Consider the following 9384-nt stretch of genomic DNA (forward strand, 5'->3'; position numbering starts at 1 on the left):
CCTCTCATGCTCTCTCTCTCTCATTCTCTCTCTCAAATAAATAAATAAAATCTTAAAAAAAAAAAAAAAAAAACCTCAAAAAAAAATTTTAAAAAAAAAGTACATTGGCATAGTAGGAAAAGCCTACTATGTGGAGACGGACAGACCTGAATTTGAATAAATACTCTACCTTTTAGGAGCTGTTGGATCTTGGGCAAGTTCTTTTAATATCTCAGGATTCTTTCAGGTGCAAATGACAAAAGAAACCTAATTCATACTATTGTGAACACAAACTTGAGTGTGCTAGCTTAAAAGGACTGTGGAGAGGCAGTTGGGTGGCTTAGTTAAGTGCCCAACTCTTGATTTTGGTTCAGGTCATGATCTCAGGGTCATGAGACGGAGCCCCTCATCCACGCTGGGCGTGGAGACTGCTTAAGAGTCTCTCTCTGCCCCTCCCCCGCCCAAAGTAAATAAATATAAAAGGACTGTGGAGTAGTTCAACAATCTAAAACAACTATAGGAACTAGGGTCCCAGAGGCTTGATTCCAGGGCTTAGGACTGCCAGCACTTAAACTATAACCAATTACTTTATTTTTTTTTTTTGCAAATGGGTCTAATGGACCCTGTAGGGAAATTTCATTGCACACTCTGTAAAAATGACCTTGGGCTTCTCTGGGCCTACAGCCTTCAGCACAATGTCATTATAAGGTAGAGGAAAGGTGCATTATGATTGACAGTCTCATCAGGAATACAGGAGAGGCAGTTCCTGAAGCAAGAGTGGTATTATCAAAAGAAAGGGAACAGGGGTGCCTGGGTGGCTCAGTTGTTAAGCGTCTGCCTTCGGCTCAGATCATAATCCCAGGGTCCTGGGATTGAGCCCTGCATCGGGCTCCCTGCTCTGCGGGAAGCCTGCTTCTCCCCCTCCCACTCTCCCTGCTTGTGTTCCTTCTCTCGCTGTGTCTCTCTCTGTCAAATAAATAAAATCTTTAAAAAAAAAAAAAAGAAAGGGAACAGAAAAGTCTGCTGGGAAGACCTAAATCATACACACACAAAGCTATTACAGTCCACTAGAGCTAGGAATAGGTTTTGGTAATTTATATATCTCACAGAGTGAAAGGATTTCTAAGATAGGATGTCTTCTTGGAATAATGTCTAGGATTTTTCTATCTCCTAAACCAGTTTTTTTGTTTTGTTTTTTGTCTTGGCAACTTCACTCTTCTTTTGGGCCCCTAAAAGAGGCATGTGTTTTATCATGGGCTTAAAGCTGAAAGCAAGAAAAAGGGGAGTTCAGAATGTGTTTCTTAACCTTTGATTTAGTTTTCATTTCTTAAATAGCTAATCTTTGTGTTTTGCTTGTGTGGTTTTGATTGTTATCCCCTAGGGAGGGAATTTCTCATCATGTATATCACGCTGTGCTAAGTGCTCAAGAAACGATAAATAATAATAATTCTCAAAAGAACAGACTGGACCAACACAGCAAGAGAGACACACTGTGTAAATAATTAATGAGAATCAAAAAGCCTGAGTAATTTTGTTTTTTAGCTGAGGTTTTTAGAATCATAATTATTGCTGTAAAATTTTCACCCTTTATTTCTTTGATGGTGTCATTGAAAATGGTAATATATAAAAGAAGCTGTTTTGATATGCTATTTGAAAATCTAACTGCAAATCTTTACTAATCTAGTAATTTTAGGAGTTTATTGCTCAAGGTGTAAGATTTCTAGGAGACTTGTTTTTTTCCAGAGGTCAGTATTTTTTTTTTTTTTAAAGATCATTTATTTATTTGACAGAGAGAGGCACAGTGAGACAGGGAACACAAGCAGGGGGAGTGGAAGAGGGAGAAGCAGGCCTCCCGCTGAGCAAGAAGCCCGATGTGGGGCTCGATCCCGGGACCCTGGGACCATGACCCAAGCAGAAGGCAGACGCTCAACAACTGAGCCACCCAGGCGCCCCCCTAGGGCAGTATTATTTTTGGCACACGCAGCATTTATTTATTCGGAGTCATTGGAAAGATTTGACATTGAGATGGAAACCAACAGTAGGCCTATCATGTCTACTGCTTTATAATAAATGTGGAAAGGAAGTTCTACTCTGTTTTTGAAATCTCATTTCCCGTTTTTAAGAAAAATTACAGAAAACTTCAAACATTCTCAAAAATAGTGAAGATCATATAATGAACCACTAGCTTCCACATTTGCCAGTGTATCTCCTCCACTTGTTTTTCTCAATTATTTTAAAGCAAATCCCAGACTTAATCCTATTTCACTCATACATGTGTATCTCAGAATACATGTCTAATTGATGAAGATTTTTTTTACATAACCACAAGGCCATCATCATATTTTAAAAATAAATTTAACTTACACTTCCAAATCAACATTAAAGTGTTCTTGGTTGTATCAAGAATGCCTCTTGTAGGGGCGTGTGGGTGGCTCAGTCGTTGGATGTCTGCCTTTGGCTCAGGTCATGATCCCAGGATCCTGGGATGGAGCCCTGCATCAGGCTCCCTGCTCAGCGGGGGGCCTGCTCCTCCCTCTCCCACTCCCCCTGCTTGTGTTCCTTCTCTCGCTGTCTCTCTCTGTCAAATAAATAAATAAAATCTTTAAAAAAAAAAAAAGAATGCCTCTTGTAGTTGGTTTGCTCAAACCAGGATCCAAAGAAGGTCCACAAATTGCATTTTTTTGTCTTTTAAATCTCTTATTTTATAACTGTTCTCCCTTCTCTCTTTTTTCTTTCTTTTTAAATTTTATTTTTTTAATTAACATACAGCAAACTTGCCTGTTTTTGATATACATACATACAGTAAAATTGCCTTTTTTGGTTCTCTGAATTTAGCATGTAAATAGATTCATCCAACCCCCACCACAATCAGGATACAGAACAGTTCCATTACCCCCCAAAAATACCTTGTGCCCTTTATAGTCACACCCTCTCTGTACCTCTACCCCTGATCTGTTCTGTTACTCTAGTTTTGTCGTTTCAAGACTGTCATTTAAATGGAGGAGTATGTAACTCCTCAAGAATGGCTTCATTCTCTTAGTAAAATGAATTTAAGATTTATTCATGTTGTGTGAATAGGGTGTTCCTTGTTTTAGTGCTAAATAGTATGTCACTGTATGGATATACTGCAGTTTGTTCATTCATTCACCTGCGTAAGGACATTTTGGTTGCTGAGATTAAATACCCAGGAAATGAGTTGGAGAGAATTGTTAGGTCATAAAGGTAAATGTTGAACTTTCTAGGAATGCCAAGCTGCTTTTCCAGAATACCAGAACCATTTGGCTTTCCACCAGCAACGTAAGAGTTCTAATTGCTCTGCATCTTCTCTAGCACTGTATTTTTTATTTTCGTCATTCTATGTATGTAGTAATAATGTAGTAATCTAATAGTATGTATTGCATTGTGGTTTTAATTTGCATTTCCCCAATGCCTAATGATATTGAACAGCTTTTCATGTGCTTATTTTCTTTTCACATATCTTCTTTGGTAAATTTTCTAATCAGATCTTTTGCCCATTTTGTAGTTGGGTTGCTTGTTCTTAATGTCAAGCTTTAAGAGTTCTTTATATATTCTGATACTGTCAAGCACAAGGCAAAACCATGCTGACAGATTCAGAATTTGATGAGAGTTTTTACCATTAAAGGATGTTGAATTCTGTCAAATGCTTTTCTACATGAATCGATATGATCATATGGTTTTTCTTTGGATTATTAATATTGTGGATTACATTGATTGTATTTTGAGTATTGAACCAACCTCATTGTAAAGAAACAATTTTTGACTCAGTTTACTGTTTACATAGAAACAAATTTTGACTCAGTTTACTGTTTACATAGAGTGAAAAGATGAGTAGCTTAAAGGTACCAGCTCTCTGTGGGCTTTGTGTGGGATGGCACTGAAACAAAAGAGGCCAGACGACTGTAGCAGGAATGATGGGACACTCTTGCTGAGGATTCCATTCCACGGTGCTGCTCATCACTTTTACAGTTGTACATGTGCCTTAATGCTTGTGAGGCAGAAAAGCCTCAGACCCCATAAGAACCCTGAAACTATGAGCACTGCCTCATGACAGCCTCCTGGGTAGATAGGGAGGCCAGTGAGAAATGGCCTTGTAGCCGCCCCTCTCACGTCTCCCATGCTCTCATGTTCCAGGAGGATTACAAGGCATTCTGATAGAATAGATGCAGAATAGATAGATGCAGCCGCTGTTCAAGCCTTGCCTATGCGGTCTATGTGGCAATATGCAAGGTGGTCAGGCTCTGGCACTTCCCCAATAGATACAAGTCCTTTGTCAGATACGTGATTTGTAAATATTTACTCCCTATCTGTAGCTAGTTCTGAAGTGGGTTTCATAGAGCTAAAGTTTTTAATTTTGATGAATTCAAACTGATATATTTTTTCTTCTATGGATCATGAATTTGGTATCATATCTAAGAACTTTTTGCTCAAACTCAAGTCATAAGGGTTTTTTTCCTGTTTTCTTCTAAGAATTTTGTACTTCATGTTTTTTATTTAGGGGTATCTGGGTGGCTCAGTCGGTTAAGGGTCCAACTCTTGATCTCAGCTCAGGTCTTGATCTCCAGGTCACAAGTTCTAGCCCTGCATTGGGCTCCACGCTGGGCATGTGAACAATGTATTGTTCATTTAGATCTATGTTCCATTTAGTAATTTTTCTAAGGTATGAGATTTATGTCAAGGTGCACTTTTTTGCTTGTAGATGTCTAATTCTGCCAGTACCACTTGTTGAAAAGAATATCTTTATTTTCATTGACTTATCTTTGTACTTTTGTCAAAAATCAATTAAACCATATTTGTGTGGGTTTGTTTCTGGACTCTGTTCTGCTTAATTGATCTGTATATCTCCTTCTTTGCCTTAGAGTGGCTTTATGGAAAGCCTTAGGTGATGGGTATTAAAGAGGGCACGTATTGAATGGAGCACTGGGTGTTATATGCAAACAATGAATCATGGAACACTACATCAAAAACTAATGATGTGATGTATGGTGATTAACATAACACAATAAAATAAAATTTAAAAAATCAGATAATGGGATTCCTCTAATTTTATTCTTCTTTTTCAAAATTGTTTTGGCTATTCTAATCCTTTTCCCTTTCCATACAAATTTTTGGATCAACTTTATATCTATAAAACATCCTGCTAGGGTTTTGATTGGAATTACAGTAAATCTGTTAATCACTTCAGAGGGATTTGCCATTTTTACTATGTTGAATCTTCCCAATCATGAATGGGAATGACTCAATTTATTTAGATCTTCTCTGATTTATTACTTCAGCATTTTGTAGTTTTCAACATAGAGATCCTATATGTGTTCGTTATATTTACAATTTCTTTTTCTTTCTTTCTTTTTTTGGGGGGGGGCAGCTACTGTAAACTGTATTGATGTTTAATTCTGGCTTGCAGTTTTTCTTGTTTTTGTTTTAAAGAGGGAGGGAGCAGAGGAGCAGAGGGAGAGGGAGAATATTCAGCTAGGCATGGAGACTGACACGAGGCTCCATCTCATGACCTTGAAATCATGACCTGAGCTGAAACCAAGAGTTGGTAGCATAAACGACTAAGCCACCCGGGCACCCTGGCTTACAGTTTTCTGTTGCCAATATAATTGATTGTTGTTTGTTGACCTTGCATCCTATGATCTGCTAAAAGTCATCTATAAATTCTAGGGGTGGTTTTTTTTTTTCGTTTTTTTTTGTTTGTTTTTGGGGTTTTTTTGTAGATTCCTTGGGATTTTCTACATAGACAATAATGTCATCCATGAATAGGGACAGTTTTATTTATTTTTTTAACCTGTATGTCTGTCTGCCTGCCTGCCTGCCTTCCTTCCTTCTTTCCTTCCTTCCTTCCTTCCTTCCTTCCTTCCTTCCTTCCTTCCTTTCTTTTCTCTGCCTTCTTTTCTTCTTTCTTCCTCCCTCCCGCCCTTCATTCCTACCTTTCTTTTTTTCTTATTGTACTTACTAGGACTTCCACTACAATATTGCATAGGAATTGTGAAAATGGACCTTCTTATTTATTTCTGATCTTAGGGGGAAAGCATTCAAGCTTTCACATCAAATACAGGTTTTAAGTAGATTTTTAGTAGATGCGCTTGATCAGGTTTAAGTGGTTCTACTGTATTCCTAATTTGATGAAAGTTTTTACCATTAAAGGACGTTGACTTCTGTCAAATGCTTTTCTACATGAATCGATATGATCATATGGTTTTTCTTCTTTGGATTATTAATATTATGGATTACATTGATTGTATTTTGAGTATTGAACCAACCTCATATTTCTGGGATAAACCCCATATGGTCGTTGTATATTATGATTTTTACACATTGCTTGGTTCTATTTGATATAATTTACTGGGAATTTTTGCCTCTATCTTCATAAGGAATTTATGAAAATTTAACTCTAATTTTCTTTTCTTGAACTGTCTTTGCCTGGTTTTATTATGGTAATGCTAACCTTGAGAAATGAGTTGGGGATTATTTCTTTTTCCTCCATGCTATTGATTTGTTAGAAAAAACTTAGTCATTTCTTTTGTAGAATATCCATTATTGATTTGCCTGATTGATCTTTCATGGTGATTTTTAATTTGTTCCTTTATTCCCTATGTTTCCTATAAACTGATAGAGCAAAAGGTTTGATTAGATTCAGGCTCAATATTTTTGCCTAGAAAACTTAATAAATGGTGCTGTGAATATTCCATTGCATTGCACAAGGAGGCATTTAATATCTAGTTGTCTCACTTTTAGAGATACTGAGATTGATCAGTGGATTCAGATAGTACTAGTCTGATACTTCCATAAAATTCCCTGTCAGCATTTTAGCTAATGGTTTTAATATCCAACTGATAATTATTTATAAAATCTATGATTTCATTTGGAGTTGTAAAGGATGATTTTGTAATTTTTAACTCCTTTTGCATTGATTAACTTTCATAGAGAAGAATTTTCATCAACTTTTTGGTTAGTCTCTGTGTGCATTGGGTCCTCTAGTAATCAGAAGTGGAGACAGAGAAGTGCAAGAGGTTTTTTTGAGAGGTAACATCTGTGAAAGATGAAAATGGAAGGAAGTCATTGGACATGGGGAAGTCACTGGGCAAGGTCTTAGACCATAAAGCAGATCTGACAAAGTCTTGCAGAGTCCAGTGAGGAACTCTGGAGTAAAGACTGCCCATTAGAAGAGTCCCACATTTGTCTTAAATGGTCAGCCCCTGTTTCTTATGCCCTCATCAGTCATTGTCCAAGGACTGCCTGGGAAGAGGGTGGCCTCAGCTCAAAAGCTAATACGGATCCTACAGCTACTACAGCTAGAGGCTCAGTTAACTGTTCCCTACAACAAAGAGGCAAGTTCTTTCTTGAAGGGAGATGAGTTGTACCTCCCTTCCATTTCAGGATGGCTGCCACATCCTGAAATAGAATTTGTAAATAAAAGACAAAGTAAATTCTTGATTTTTGTTTTCCATTTATCAGTTTTTAGAGTAATGAGTGGGTATCCTAAGAACCTCCAATGGTAATGTCTTTTTAGTATCAATAAGATTTTGGAAATGTTGTTGTATTTTAGTTAATTGCAGTCATTATTCTTTTTGATGTGTGAATTGTTTCATCTTAGGCCAGTAAGATTTGCTGCAAGTTGTTTCAAATTTTTTTCTTTTTTATTATAAAAAATGTCAAACATATACAAAACTACAGAGAATAGTGTAATGAACCACCATGTATACATCCCCCAGTTTTGACAATTCTTAACTCATGACTAATCTTTAGTCATCTGTAGCACTATATACCCCCAACTGTCATAGATTATTTTAAGATTTTTTTTTTAGAGATTTATTTATTTTATATAAAAAGAGTGCATGTGAGCGGTGGGAGGGGCAGAGGGAGAGAGAGAGAGACTCCTTGAGCAGACTCCCCGCTGAGCACAGAGCCCATCACAGGGCTCGATCCCAAGAAACTGAGATCATGACCTGAGGAAAATCAAGAGCTGGTCGCCCAACTAACTGAGCTATGAGCTTCCCAGGCGTCCCATGTCATGGATTATTGTATTTTATTATTATTTTTTTAATTAAATTTAATTTTATTTAAATTCAATTAATTAACATATACTGTATTATTAGTTTCAGAGGTAGAGGTCAGTGATTCATCAGTTGTATATAACACCCAGTGCTCATTACATTATGTGCCGTCCTTAATGTCCATCATCCATTCCCCCACCCCTTTCCCCTCCAGCATCCCTCAGTTTGTTTCCTATGGTTAAGAGTCTCTTATGGTTTGTCTCCCTCTCTGATTTCATCTTGTTTTATTTTTCCCTCCCTTCCTCTATGCTCCTCTGTTTTGTTTTTTAAATTCTACAGATGCGTGAAATCATATAATTGTCTTTCTCTGATTAACTTACTGCACTTAGCGTAATACCCTAGTTTCATCTACCTTGTTGCAAATGGCAAGATTTCATTTTTTTGATGGCTGAGTAATACTCCATCATATGTATATATATACCACATCTTCTTTATCCATGTATCTGTTGATGGACATCTAGGCTCTTTCCATAGTTTGGCTATTGTGGACATTGCTGCTATAAACACTGGGGTACGGGTGCCCCTTCAGATCACTACATTTTTATCTTTGTGTTAAATACCCAATAGTGCAATTGCTGGGTCATAGGGAGTTCTATTTTTAACTTTTTGAGGAATCTCCCTACTGTTTTCCAGAGTGGCTGCACCACCTTGCATACCCACCAACAATGTAAGAGCGATCCCCTTTCTTTGCATCCTCACCAACATTTGTTGTTTCCTGACTTGTTAATTTTAGCCATTCTGATTGGTGTGAGGTGGTATCTCATTGTGGTTTTAGTTTGTATTTCCCTGATGCCGAGTGATGTGGAGCATTTTTTTCATGTGTCTGTTGGTCATTTGTCTGTCTTCTTTGGAGAAATGCCTGTTCATGTCTTCTGCCCATTTCTTGATTGGATTATGTATTCTTTGGGTGTTGAGTTTGATAAGTTCTTTATAGATTTTAGATACTAGCCCTTTATCTGATATGTCATTTGCAAATATCTTCTCCCATTCTGTGGGTTATCTTTTGGTTTTGTCAGACCGTTTCCTTTGTTGTGCAAAAGCTTCTTATCTTGATGAAGTCCCAATAGTTCATTTTTGCCTTTGTTTCCCTTGCCTTTGGAGACATGACTAGCAAGAAGTTGCTGCAACTGAGGTCACAGAGGTTGCTGCCTGTGTTCTCCTTGAGGATTTTGATGGATTCCTATCTCACATTTAGGTCTTTCATCCATTTTGAGTTTATTTTTGTGTATGGTATAAGAAAATGGTCCAGTTTCATTCTTCTGCATGTGGCTGTCCAATTTTCCCAAGACCATTTGTTCAAGAGACTTTTTTTTTTCCATTATATATTCTT

This window comes from Leptonychotes weddellii, chromosome 3 (assembly GCF_054177405.1).
Source record: "Leptonychotes weddellii isolate Sample4059 chromosome 3, ASM5417740v2, whole genome shotgun sequence".
Classification (NCBI taxonomy): Eukaryota; Metazoa; Chordata; class Mammalia; order Carnivora; family Phocidae; genus Leptonychotes; species Leptonychotes weddellii.